At 41.7% G+C, this 14,494-nt stretch overlaps 1 protein-coding gene across 1 annotated transcript in view; it reads right to left on the reverse strand.

The window, feature by feature from the left end:
* Nucleotides 1–9,346, reverse strand: part of ZNF652 (zinc finger protein 652) — a 98,981-nt gene extending 89,635 nt beyond the window's left edge. Inside the window, exon 1 of the mRNA XM_044002598.1 lies at nucleotides 9,255–9,346. The gene's annotated coding sequence lies outside the window, so the exon portion shown is untranslated. The remainder of the gene's footprint in view (nucleotides 1–9,254) is intronic.
* Nucleotides 9,347–14,494: the final 5,148 nt, after the last annotated feature.

Consider the following 14,494-nt stretch of genomic DNA (forward strand, 5'->3'; position numbering starts at 1 on the left):
TGAACTCCTTGACAGCAGGGACTTTTCTTTGTCTCTCTTTTTATCCCTAGCACTTATCACAGTGCCTAGCACATGGTACGTGCTTAACACTAGAGTTAACTGATTGCTTGAAATATTTGAAGAAAATCTGCCCTCACAAAGATAGGCAGTTGGGAAAAGGAATATTTTAATATCCTTTTCACATAATATGGATACTCCTCTTTAATACTACACCAAAACTCAACAAATCATAGTTTCTTAAAGGTTGGTTGCAATGTGGAATATGAAACCATATCAATGAGATTTTTGAACCATTACATTAAAATCTACTGATCTATCTTGTACTTTGAATGAATCTTTTAATAATTTAATAATTGGCCATTTTGAAAATATTAGTTTACTGAATTATGTAGATCTTCCAAATGTGGACATATTTCATTATGCAATATAAATAAAAACCATATTCACCAAGATCACTACCACTGTCATCAGAAGTCTTTCCATATTGGGAAGCTGCCAGGCTCATGATGGAGAATACAAGTTTTCAAAAATCTAAATTTCATTTCAAAGTTCAAATTTTATCACTGACAACAAATACTGGGGGTAGCTAGGTGGTGCAGTGGATAGAGCACTGGCCCTGGATTCAGGAGGACCTGAGTTCAAATCCGGCCTCAGACACTTACTAGCTGTGTGACCCTGGGCAAGTCACTTAACCCTTATTGCCCTGTGCTTCATCAAGGAAACACTCTGTGTTCCTCAAAGAAACAAAGGGGGGACTGTAATGATTGGAGTGACACCACCTGCTGGAGAGTTACTGTAGGAAAGCTCCGCCATGAGGAGAAGGTGTCTGAGAGCAAGCCATGTGGTCAGTTCCTTGGCATTAGGAAGTGACGTTTGCTCGTGGGTACTGTCTATCAAAGCTACCAGACAATCAACCTGAGGAGCCTCCCATTTCTGGGAGGAAAACACAAAGTAGGAAGCAGATGCTGGCAGAGGGGTTCTTCCTCTTTGGGTTTGAGACATCGGCTTGGTGGTAGGACTTCACGTGGGAGGCTAAGATTTCCATGCTATAAAAAATCTGTTCTCAATCTTTCTCTCTCTTTACTATCTTATATCTTTTAATAAACCCTTAAAAGTCTAAACTCTTGGTGAATTTATCAGTGATTTTAGCCAATTTCCCCCCAAAACTGGGGGGGGGGGAAGACAGATTAGAACCCACATTTAGACTTTTAAACAACACACCTGCAAAAAAAAAAAAAAAAACCAGGGGCAGCTAGGTGGCGCAGTGGATAGAGCACCGGCCCTGGAGTCAGGAGTACCTGAGTTCAAATCCGGCCTCAGACACTTAACACTTACTAGCTGTGTGACCCTGGGCAAATCACTTAACCCCAATTGCCTCACTAAAAAAACGAAAACAAAACGACAACAAATACTGACAGTTGTTTTCCTCAAAGTGACAGAGTCACTAAAGAAAATGTCTGGGGGTAGCTAGGTGGCACACTGGAAAAAGCACAGGGTCCTGGATTCAGGAGGACCTGAGTTCAAATCTGGCCTCAGACACTTGATACTCACTAGCTGTGTGACTCTGGGCAAGTCACTTACCCCTCAGTGCCCGCAAAAAAAAGAAAAAAGGAAAAAAAAAAAGAAAATGGCTGCCAAATCAATTGTTCTTTCAAGTAAAAATGTTCCATGAAAAGAGTTTACCTTATAACTCAGAATCATACAACCACTTTTCCTTGAGAGAAACATACTTTAGTATGCAGCAGAAATGCTTTATCCATATTTTTTATTTTGTCAAGTAAAATATTAAAAATGCATGCAAAGGTTGAGTAATTTTTATTGCTTCATTAAGGATATTCTTAAGTAGAAGTGGCATTTTTTAAAAAACAGAATGAGTGACAATGAAGAATACAATGACCACTGGTAGAGTTTGGTGCTACTGCCTTGATTTGTGCTAAAACAGCAACAGTGTTACCCACCATTGCTTCTGCACCATCAGTACACATGTCAATACAGTTGTTCCAGTATAAACTAAGAGATTCAAAAAAGTTATCCAACAGTTTAAGTATTTCAAGACCACATGTGTTTGTTGTCAGGCACTAACATAAAAGAAGTCCTTCTTATATGGTTAGTTGGTGCTGATATTGCACAAATACAAGCAAAACAGTAAATCCAGGCACATCTATAGATGTCATTTGTATGGCAAAAAATACAATTCTGCAACAAGACTAACTCAGTCTTCATGGTTAAATCTTTAGTTCACAGATCATATGACCTTTGAAAAATGTCTATATTCTTGTGAAAGTATGAGAGTGAAAAAGGCAAATAATTTTAGTTTTATAATAAAAATAGTCTTGACCTCAAGGATAAAAAAGAAGGCCTTAGCATCTACCAGGGGTCTTCAGACCACACTTTGATCTTTGATTACTACTACTCTACAATGGGATGTGGTCTTCTTGAGGTTGGAAGAACAGTAGGAAAACCAGTTTAAGAAAGAAAAGAAAAAGATGCTAACCATTGTTATGAAGGAAAAAAGCTCGTCATGGACAAGCTAATACAAAAACTAAAACACTTAAGACTGAGAAAAAGTAATTTTTACTGATGAAACTCACTTTTTCATTTAAGAGTATACTAAAATCATTGTCAGAGGAAGTTCAGGTGAGCCTATAAGACTTGTGCATCTTCATTAGACTGTAAAACAAACATCTACCCCCAAAAAAGTGTTTTAGAGTTGGGTGGGTTTTTTTCATTTCCAGTCAGCCTGAAAATCTTGTCTACAAGAAGAGAATGATAAACTCTGACAAATATAGTGATATAGAGAGAAGTAAAATTTTTCTGGCATTAAAAAATTCCCAAATGGAGATGAAATACTGTCATGCAGCCTTGCACAGCCACATGTCATGAAAGGTTAAAAACTGTATCCAAGAGATAAAGATAAATATTATTCAATGGCTGAGGAATTTGTCTGATTTAACTCTAAAAGAAAATCTAGGGGCATATCAAAGCTAGACATAGATATAAAAAGTAGTAAGTTTAACTACAAGCCAATAATTATTTTACTTCATCCTGTTAATGTGCATACCACACTAAGGTCCTTTAAGGCAAAGACCATTTTTCCTTTTTGTCTTTGTATCCTCAGTACCCAAGAACAGTGTTTGGCATATATTAGATGCTTAATAAATGCCTGTCAAACAGAACTACACGATAAAATGTACTTAAATAACACTTGATAAAGCACAGAAAACAGTTCCAATAAGGTCCAAAGGAGACTCTGATGATGACTGCCACTGCGTATTTAAATTTATGGTTTTCTTATTCTCTCTCCCCACCACCCCTACTCACACATAGAGAGACCTAAAATCTGTAGTTCTTTACCTATTAATAAACAAAGGAATCCCACTATAACCTCCAGGAAACCGAAGTGCATCAAGCCACTTCCATTACACTTTAAAGAACTATGCTGAGGCAGCTAGGTGGTGCAGTGGATAAAGCACAGGTCCTGGATTCAGGAGGACCTGAGTTCAAATCCAACCTCAGATACTTGACACTTGCTAGCTGTGTGACCCTGGGCAAGTCACTTAACCCTCATTGCCCCCACCAAAAAAAAAAAAAAAAGAAAATAAAGAAAATTAAAATTTAAAAACCCACTGTGCTTTGCAACTATTCTTTTCTATTACTAAATCTTTCTTCCAAGTGATCCCTTTTCACAATTATTCACTGGTGCCTGAAAACTTACAAGTCAGAAGTAGCAAATTCACATTAACTTTTAGTGCAGCAAAGAAAAGGCAGTAAAAAGGAGGAACAGACAAACCATATAGTAAAAGTTTAGAATTACTTGGCAAAATGCATTTTTTAAAAAACATGTAATTCAATCATCTAGATTTTTTTATGAAAGCCAAGTAGAAGAAATGGCTCTCTTCAATTTCCCATGATCTTCTGGGTATATCCTTTGTACTAAACATTTTCTAATTTTGTATATTATAATTATGTCCAAGCTTCATCTCCCCCACATGAGATCAAATACAGCTTTAGAAACTTACTAGCTGTGTGACACTTGGGGAAGTCAACTTAACCTCCGTCCTTCAGTTTCTTCAACTGTAAAAGAGGCAGCCATAATAACATCTACCTCACAGGGTTGCTGTGAATGTCAAATGAAATATCTGTCAAAGTACTCAGCAAGGTGTCTGAAAATAATAGATGCTTATGCGCTTCCTTCTTTCCTTTTTTGAAAATGTAAAAAGTCTTTTAAAGAAGAACTTGTGTCTTATTGCATATTCACATCCCCAGGGCCTAGTACAGTATTCTCCGAAATAGTAGGCACTTATTGTTTATTGAATTGAATTACCCTGGACCCATATATAGAACATAGTATTGTTTCTGTTCTATATTTTGAATTTGCTTAAAGTTTTGGAAAGCACTCTATTAAAGCTAAGTTGAATGGGAATGCACTGTGGTAAAGACCACTGTTTATCATGCACTAAGGTAACTGGTTTAAAAAATTCTAGGCAGTTCCAATAACAAAGGAAGAGATCTCATCACAATGAGATGAAATGCATTAACTATGAGTCTATACAATCACAAAAAGAAGTCTCTAGGAACTTTTGTGGTTTCAGTGACATTACTCATGATAAAAATATACAATGATACAATAATTCAATCCTACAGAAATCCTGCTTTAAAAGCTATTTCATGGAATAAAACTTTTTTGTGTCCATAGATTCAATTTTCAATCTACTGCATAGTGGCTCTTAAATTACAAGAGAAAAAATTAATTTAATGCCAAATTTTACCATAAAATTGTATGCCTGGCTAGAAATAAAAGGTAGGAAAACAAATATATTATCCACATAGCTAACTTGATGGAGAGTTGTTAGAATGTGACAGGTTAAGACTTTCTTTTCCCCATTTTCTCCATGTTAAACTAAAAAGACTAAGGTATTCCATTCTAGATACCGCAAACATAAGTTTATGCTAAGAAACCTGTCAGCAACAGTAGTTCAATAACAGCATAATGTCATAAGGATTTTTTAAGATGAAAAGACCAATATAAGCAATACTATATCAAAAATCAGATTAACTGTAAACTAAGTGTCTGATGTCTCTCTACTGATTCCACTAAGCACTCTACTGCCTGCATTAACCACGAAAATTTACACAAGGCTCTCCACGTGATTCAGCTCTGGACACAGAACTCATTGAGACATGTTAATGTCCTAAAACACCCCTTTCACCACATAAGCTCTGAATAGGCTTAAACAAGCACTGCCTGTGGGTAACACTGTAGAATTTGGAGCAGAGTTTTATTGTCTCCACCAAGATCAGCCAGCCATGGAGCAACAAATCAAAGTTCCAAAAAGCACCTGCAAGATTCAGTTATGCTCCAAGTCAAATATTTGCTACTTTTTGTGTCCCAAATCTGCATAAATGAAGGTATGCGGATCATAGGCTTTTAACCTATAAATCTTCTGCCTGTTAGTGAGCCAAAATAAACTATAGTTCTCATCCCACTAGATTACTTGCTTCCTTCAGTTAAAAAGTCCCAATCTCCTGCCCACGAGAGATTTTTCACTAACCTCTCTACCAGAACAAAACTCAAATGCTGAATTATCTAGTATGATCTTGACAGTTGACAAGAAATTCATCTTAAGTGGTTAACACAAGATATTCAATCTCTGTGAGGAAATGCAAAACAGTCTCCCTTCCTGAGAATCATTCTCAAATATGAGAGAATGTAGTATTCTTTTTGGCAGTAACTCAACTGACTTTTTAACACAGAGGAAATGAAACTAAGGGTCTATCCAGATTTCTTACACTAAATTATTTTTAAAAAATAAAAAACAACCTTTAGAATGGATAATTATTTCTTGTTCATATTGCAGCTTACTGCACCATGCTTCAAAAAGTTACAAAAATATTTTTTTTCTAGAGTTGAAAAGTATTTTCTTACCATAATACTTCCAAAACTTAGAGAACAAAAATGGAAACAATTCTGTGCTGCACTAAATCAGATCTGAGACCACAGTTTGCAAAAAGTAGGTGTTGTTTCTGAGTAGGAGCTGCTGATCTGAAACCTCCTAAGGGAAGGGTGTCTGAAGAAAAGAGTGTCAAAGAAACTAAGGCAAGCTGTTTGTATTAATGAGAGTGAGCTGCTGGCACCACTACTACCTCAAGAGTTTCACTGCTATGCAATTGTTTTCCAGTTTCCAAGCTCTCAACCTGGCAAAGAAACTGCTGTTCTCACAGCCATACATGTTATATGATCAGCTGCTCTGTGGTGTGTGTGGGTGTTTAACTAGGTAAGTGAATGGCTAGAAGAGCTTCTGCAATATTAAACCAAGGAAGCACATTCTCCCCTGAGATTTTAATGCTCTCAACAGGCTGTCATTATACTAAGCCAACAACCAAAAAAATACCGTACTGGAAATTTTGAAATTGTTTGACTGCCTGAAACTATCTTCAACAGTAAAACTGTAGGTGTGACATAAACAAAGAACATAATACAGCTGATGATCCAAGCCAGTTAAACACATATTTATAAAATAATTGTTTTTTAAACTGATATTTGCACCATCAGCATGCCACTTGACTTCATTACCTAATAATTATGTGATTATTGGGATAAATAGAATTCTTTAGGTATGTGAAAGTGATTTTTAAAATCAAGACCCAAACAGGATCTCTTGCCTTTAAGAACTGATTAAGATCATGATCAAAATCTTACATTTAAGAAACCCAAAAGATAAGGAAATATTAAAAACGTCAAAGGATTCCTAAACTTTCCAATGAACAATATCATTAGAATTATAAACTTGGGGCAGCTAGATGGCGCAGTGGTTAAAGCACCGGCCCTGGATTCAGGAGTACCTGAGTTCAAATCTGGCCTCAGACACTTGACACTTACTAGCTGTGTGACCCTGGGCAAGTCACTTAACCCCCATTGCCTGCAAAAACCAAACAAACAAACAAACAAAAAGAATTGTAAACTAGTAGGGATTGGAACTGTGTTTAACATGACTTGTATAATTTCCAGTACAACATTCAATGTAGTTGAGAATTTAATTAATTCTTCTTGATGGTTCATGAAATTTCAACAAAAGGTATCTAATTCTATTCCCTACCTGCTGTTTGAACTAGTAATGTTCAATTCCTAGGTGTGGGTGGACTCTAAACATGAATCTAAATTCCCTCACTATTACCACACATTCTTTTCTAAAAAGATTTTTCCCCCTGCTCATTTACACATCTATCAAAATAGTGGATACTTGGTACCATTTGTAATTAACTCTCGAATTCCTGGATAATCGAGAGATGATGCAAATGGCTACATCCAGAAACAAAAAGCCCCCAAGTAATCTGAAACTATATTTAATAAAGTTGTGGAAAACTCTTAGCAGACTAAATACACAAATAGGAAAGATAAAGTATTTTTGACAGATCAGGAGTAACCAACTTGAAGCCAACAAGATACAGGTTCCTCTCAGGCATTATAAAATAGGTCACACTCTTACTATACTCAAAATAAAGCAGATTTCATATATTTATCAAGATACTGATATCTACACAAGTTGTTTTGACTTCCAACTTTAACTTTTCTCATAGGCATTTCTTAAGTATCTCATCAACATGTAACCTTTTAAAAGTGTCTGTCTAATTTATTATTCAGATAGTTACAAAGTAAAACAGATGCTTTAAAAATAATGCAATTGATATGACTACTCTAAAGAGATATTTCCATAACCACTGGGATTCAGTTATGCATTTTAACATCATATACAATGCTTACAAGACTATCTTAAGTACAAGTTCATAGTTAAGATGAAATTATCTCAACTGCCAAAGCTGACGAGATGTAACTTATTCACAAATCGATCTTCCTTTAGAACATCCCTCCTATTCAGTAGACACAGCTTAGCGACAGCTCCTCCTCATTCATAGTGCATCTACCACTGTCAACAAAGCATGTGCCAGTTGCCATTCCCAGAACAATAAAGGTTTGATCATCTTCTCCAAATATACGCATATATTCCCCCTTAAAACATCACCCATACATTCACTACCTCTGGGCTACAAATGTTAAAGGGAAAAGTTAATTTCCCCCCAAAAACACACCATGTGCCTCCAGATCAACCGGAAATACTATATGTATTGCTATAATAATCTTTTCTCATTTTCACTAGGGTATGGCTGAGGCTTTCAAGAGATTCATCAGAGACAGCGCAAGGCAGGCTCTATGACAATGATCCTTGACTCTGGGGAAAGACTAAAGAAAATACAAATGCACTCACAAGAAACCCTAAGAAACTGGCTGAAGAGGGATAGCATCTTCCAAACGTCAAGGCATACTCTGAAAAGCACATGCATCTCACACCGACACAACCCCACCACTCCCCCGAACTGGCTCTTCTATGATTGAAGCTTTTCAGGAACCAGGAATTCAAGGTGGTTGTATGATCAAAAGATGTGCCACTTTGCCAGGAAGATTACATGGGGCCTTGCTAGATAAAGCATTCGGAGAAATTTGGAGGTTGTATGTAGACTGCTCGGTGCAGAGGAATCCAGAGGCACCTGATCCACTCCAGACATCCTTTGACAGTGCACATGGTGTGTAGGGGAAGTAGCCGAGGGTGACACTACCTTCAGAGTCTCCATTCTAGCAACCTACGTTAAGCCAGGTTGGAGGGGACAGAGTGCATTACCCACTGGGGTGAGTTTGGTGTCGGGGAAGGGGTGTTCGGTGGATGCATTTTCTATCCCGGTGCCACAAGCACAATACTCCCGGAGGTTAGAGGTTTGAGCGCAACCTCGAGGCGGGGGAGGCAAAGATAGGTGCAAACCACCAGCTGCAGGGCAAGGAGATTGCTTGCAAGCGGACCGGGTGCAAGCCCCTCTTCCGTCCACCCCCAACCGCCACAACCTATGTAACCCCCGCCTCCCCCTCGGGCCTCGGGGGCAGAGAGCTAGCTGTACAAACTGGAGCCAAGCCGGACTTCCAGGCGTGGAGATAGAAAGGAGAGAGTCCGTCGCCCCCCACGCCACCCCCACACCCCCGTCATGGAAGCGCCCGGGGCCTCCCCGCGGGGCGGGGACCGCTCCGGCCTAGTGCGCGCAGCCGCCGCCTCAGGAAAGGGTTAACCCGGCCCCCGGAGCCAGGCCCGATCCCGGGGGGAGGGGGGGAGGAGGGGCGATGGGGGAGGAAGGGGTGCTGCCGGGAAGGGCCGAGCCGCGGGCTGCGGCGGCGACGAGGTGGGGGCGGGAAGGGGCCCGTCCGTACTCACCCGGGCCGGCCGCCTGCGCCGCCTCCGCCGCCGCCTCCGCGGTCCATCCCTGCGGCAGGGGGCCTGTCGCCGCGGTGCTCGCTCGAGTAACCACCGCCCGCCCGCCCCGGGCCGGCCCCTCCCCCCTCCCCTCCCTTCTCTTCGCTTCCTTTCCCTTCCCTCCCTAACAGGCTTTCTGGTGAGGGCCGCTCTTCAGTCCCGGCCGCCGCCGCCGCCGCCGCAGCGCTACGTGGCCGCCGCTCCGACGTCTCGCGACTCCCTTCCGAGCGCGCGAGGGCGAGCGGGGGCCGGCGGGGCGGGCGCGCGGGGAGGGAAGGGGCGGAGGGGGGGGGGGGTTCGCGTGTATGTGTATGTATGTGTGGAGAGGGGAGGGAGCTCGAGAGGCTACGCGAGCGCCTTCCCCCTCCCCTCCCCACCCCACTGCCCCCCCCCCTTGCAAAGAGTGATTCCAACACCTCCCTCCCACTCACCCCCCCTTGGCATCCCGAACGCTGTATAGCACTAGTGCGCATGCGCGGCCCCTCTGGGGCTGGCCGAGGCGCACCTTTTCTGTCTCCTGCCACAAAGTGAACGCTCCGCCGCCTAGATAACCGCCAACTCCCTACTCCACCCCCGCCCGCACCCCCCTCCTCCCACTCTCTAGCGCCCAGGTAAAGGCAACGACCGCGCATGCGCACCACCCTCCCTTGGGGAGGAGGGTGGTCACTGGAGCAAGAGGGGAGTGGTCACTGGGGGCGTGGGGGAAGAGGAAGGTTCCAAAAGTGGGGCTTTAGAGGGATCGGGTCTGGAATGAGAGAGAAGCAAGGAAAGGGATTATTAGCAGAAAAATGGAGCTTTGGTGAGGGTTGAGGGAAAGAATGGCATTAGAGTTTCAAATCAGACCTGCATTTATTGAGCACCTAGTGTGTACAAGGGTTTGTGCTGGGTGATGTGAGTATAAGCAAACGAGAAGACATGTCCTTCTCAGAGAGCCTACAATCTATCCGAAGAGGCAGGATATGAATGTCCCGAAAGGGAGATTTCACTAACAGCCTAATACCACAGAAAGGGAGGGCCCAACAATTGGTGACCTTGTGGGTCATAATAGGGCCAATACTGGCTATTGGGTTTTCTTTGCAAAGATGCTGGAGTGGTTTGCCATTTCCTTCTTTAGTGGATTAAGAGAAACTGGGTTAAGTGACTCGCCCAGGGTCACACAGCTAGTGTCAGAGGTCCAATTTGAACTCAGGTCTTAAGGATTACAGGCCCAGTATTCTATCCACCGAGCCACCTAGCTGCCTTGAGGTAGTTAGTACATGCTAAAGGATAGCAGGGAGGGGAAGATTTCCTGTGGGTTTGGGGAGGCAATAGTAAAAAGAAGAAAATCCCCTGCAAAGGACCAGGAACAGAGAACCGGGGGTGGGGGCCCCGAGGAGTTCCAGGAAAGGGAAAGTCCCAAGATGGAATGGAATCCTAGGACCATAAAACTGTAAGGTAACTAGGGTTATACGTCCTCTTTTGCCCTTAATTCATGTTTATCGAATTGAACAGATGAGGCAGAGTCCCAGAGCTATTAGTGGTTTGCAGGTCACACAACTGTTATTGGTCACATTACTAACTCATTGTTAGAAATTAATAATATCACTAATGAGGTAACAGAAATATTTACCTTCAGAACAAAGGAACTAGTGTCCTTCATATAGATAGGTAGATATAGATGTAGGTATGTAGATATAGAGATATATATATAGATATCTATGCCTATTTGTGTGTGTATACAATACACATACACATCTATACAAACATACACATGCATGCACACACACACACACACACACACACACACACACATATATGGAATGAAGTTGTAGTTACCAAGGACAAAGAGTATTGGTGGGCTGGGACAGCTAGCTGGCGCAGTGGATAGAGCACTGACCCTGGATTCAGGAGGACCTGAGTTCAAATGTGGCCTCAGACACTTGACACTTACTAGCTGTGTGACCCTGGGAAAGTCACTTAACACTCATTGCCCCACAAAAGAAAAGAAAGAAAAAAAAGCACGTTTTAGATTTTCCTACACTGAAGTCACCCTCAATTTCCCACCAACATTTTCTTTACAGGTGCTGCTTCCCGGGAGCAGAGAAACCCTGGGGAGTGAAACTTAGAGGGTGGGGAGAAACTGAACTTGACTCAAAACCACAAAAGGGAAAGAACAGGAATTTTGTAAACATAAGGGTCTGATTTCCGGACTCTGAACCTTGCCCCTCTAAGCACAAAGGAAGGTGCTTCATATTTGTTCCAAATTCATAAAGCATCAGACCCCAGTGCTTGTATTCCTGTCAACTTTGAACTAAATTGTGCAGCTGTATTTATTTTCAATGAATGACCTTTAAAAATGATATTACATGGGGCAGCAAGGTGGTGCAGTGGATAGAGCACTGGCCCTAGAGTCAGGAGTACCTGAGTTCAAATCCAGCCTCAGACACTTAACACTTACTAGCTGTGTGACCCTGGGCAAGTCACTTAACCCCAGTTGCCTCACTAAAAAAACAAAAAAAACAACAAAAAAAAAATGATATTACATATAACCAGTCAGGGAGAAAATGTTCTGGTACCCTGGCTGAAATCCTTAGGGGAAAAATACTTAAGCAGTAGTGGGAAGCATTTAGTTAAATATAAGAAAGAATCTGGTGTTAAGGCTAATGAGCACTGAACACAAGACCTTGAGTAAATTATTTGACTTCTCTTAGCCTTATTTTCCTCACCTATAAAATATGACAGTTGGATTAGTTAATATCCATAGTCCCTTACACCTTTGGCATTCTTTGATTCTAAATGACTAAGTATTTTTCTTCACAGGAGTTCCTCCAAAAGCACTAGAGAGGACTCCTTTCTCCATCTGCTTAGGCTGCCCTACCTCTAGGAAGAGGGATGAATGAAAAACTCCCTGGAAGAATCTCTCATTACATACTAACAAGGTTTTTTGGGTTTTGTTGATTTGGGGTTTTGGGGTTTTGGTTTTTTTTGGTAGAGCTGGCAGGCCTAGTCTGAAGGAATACTACAAATCCCCACTGTGACTCTGGTGGTAATAAAGATGGTTCCCTTTGTGGATATCTCACTCCCCTTATTCATCACTCTTAATGCCCATTCCCTCCCTTCTTTCCCCTCTCCTGGATCTGGGGAATCCCTGAGTCGGCCCCAGGGGCCTAATGAAACTCATTCTTGCTGGTGCTAATGCCTTGGGGCACCCTTAGTACACAGTATAAACTCATCTCTGTATATCCCTGGTCCCTAGGATTTCAGTTTCTTGGGCTGTAATCATCCTCATCTTGAACTTTTCCCCTTCATATATCCTAACTGAGAAAAACTAATGCCAATGCAGTCTGATTGCTAGAAAACAAAGCCAGAAGGCTATGTGATCTCAATCTAGTACCACTCTGGGCTGTGTAATCCTGTTACAATTTGGCAAAGTCATAACAGATGATCCTGAGCTAGGTGTCAGTCAGTAATAGTAAACATACATTAAATACCTACTATGTGCCAAGTACTGGTGCTAAGTGCTAGGAATACAAAGAAAATCAAAAGCTAGTCCTTGCACTTCAGAAACTCACAATCAAATGGGGGGGAGACAGTATGCAAACAACAGGCTGTGTAAAGGATAAATTGTCAATAATCAACAGAGAGAGAGAAGGCACTAGAATTTAGAGGGTTTGGGAAAAGGCTTCCTGCCAGGAAGCAGAGTTGGGGTACTGTATGGCATCCACACTTGGCCCTCCTGAGGGTCTGACTGTCAGAGAGACCTCCTAACAAGGCTTCCTAACCTTGGATTAGGGTCCACTTCACTGGGTGGCTCCCAGATCCGCATTAACTGACTGGGTCTCCTTGTTTTATGAAAGCAGCATATTCTCCTAGTGTTTTAAAGTTTTCCTTTGTAAATGAACAAGCAGAGGATCTGTGATTTCCTACAAATAGGGAACTCCTTTCCCAGAACTAGTCTCTATTTAGTAGTTAAATCCTAGGGAGTTGCCTGAAGCAGGGTAAAGACTGCCTAGATTCTGCCTAGATTCTGACCCAGTTGAAGAATTTGAACACAGGCCTTTCTGGTTCCCCACCAGCTATTATCCATTAGAATAGACTAAAGGCTTCTAAAAGTCTTTAATTGATTTAGTATCAAGGGCCTGTAGGAATGTAGGGTTGGATGAATTAAAATGTAAACTCCTTGAGGGCAAGGCAGTCTAGTAAATGCTAAAATAAATGCTTTTTCCTGTCATTCAATTGAACATTTCTTAAGCTCCTGCCACTGGCTAAACCCTGGAGACATGACTGCCTTCTGTGAGTTTACAGAACACATACTGAACCCACTTTCAATTCAATGTAGCCCTTCGTGTACTTACAGTAATATTAATAGGCGAGTATGAGATCATTGAGATGGGCATTGAGGCTTCTCTGATTCGCAGCTAGACAGGCCCAGGTTATCCCTAGTACTCCAAGCTCTCATCCCATAAGCTTCTTTCAAGACCTTCATGGAGTTTGGTTCCATGGGGAACCTTTGTGGGGTAAAGACCAATCCAGACAGGACTTTTGGCTCTGTGGGTCACAGATTCACTGAATGAACTTTGTCTTCCCCAGACCCATCACTAAGGGGAATGTTGGCAGATCCTGAACAAATTATGTTGTACACTCCTCCCCCCTGCCAAACATTTGTATATAGGTGAAGTCATGAGATTAAAATGAACATACAAGCCAGCCTTAGAGGAGAAAAGAGAGAAAGATATGCAGGAGCGGGCTATGTGGAGGGGCAGTCCTCCCCTTGTTGCCTTATGGATTGACTCTATGGATAGCAAATTATGAATTGATTTTATATATATCAGTCTGGAGATTGTTTGCTTTGTTGGTTTCTGGTTGTTTTTTTTTTCATTGATGCCACCTCCCCTCTGCCCATAGCTATGTCATTATCTGGCCATCAGTCAATATATCATGCCCTACCACACCTACATGGTGTGATTTATCGTTTTCTAAAGCTTCAGTCTTCTCTGGGTCTCAGTTTCCCCAAGTGAAAGACTCAAGTCCTGGCTACCTTACCATTATCATTCTCATCTAAGAGTGTTTATGAAGTTCCTTTGTGCGTGTCACTGAGCTGGATACCATATAAACAGACTTGGCCTCTGTCCTCTGGGAGTTTGATCTAAAATGGACAGCATGGATTTGAACAAACATGAGGGAACAAAGTGACTCTCAAGCAAGTTCACAAACCACAATGA

This window comes from Dromiciops gliroides, chromosome 4, assembly GCF_019393635.1.
Source record: "Dromiciops gliroides isolate mDroGli1 chromosome 4, mDroGli1.pri, whole genome shotgun sequence".
Taxonomy (NCBI): Eukaryota; Metazoa; Chordata; class Mammalia; order Microbiotheria; family Microbiotheriidae; genus Dromiciops; species Dromiciops gliroides.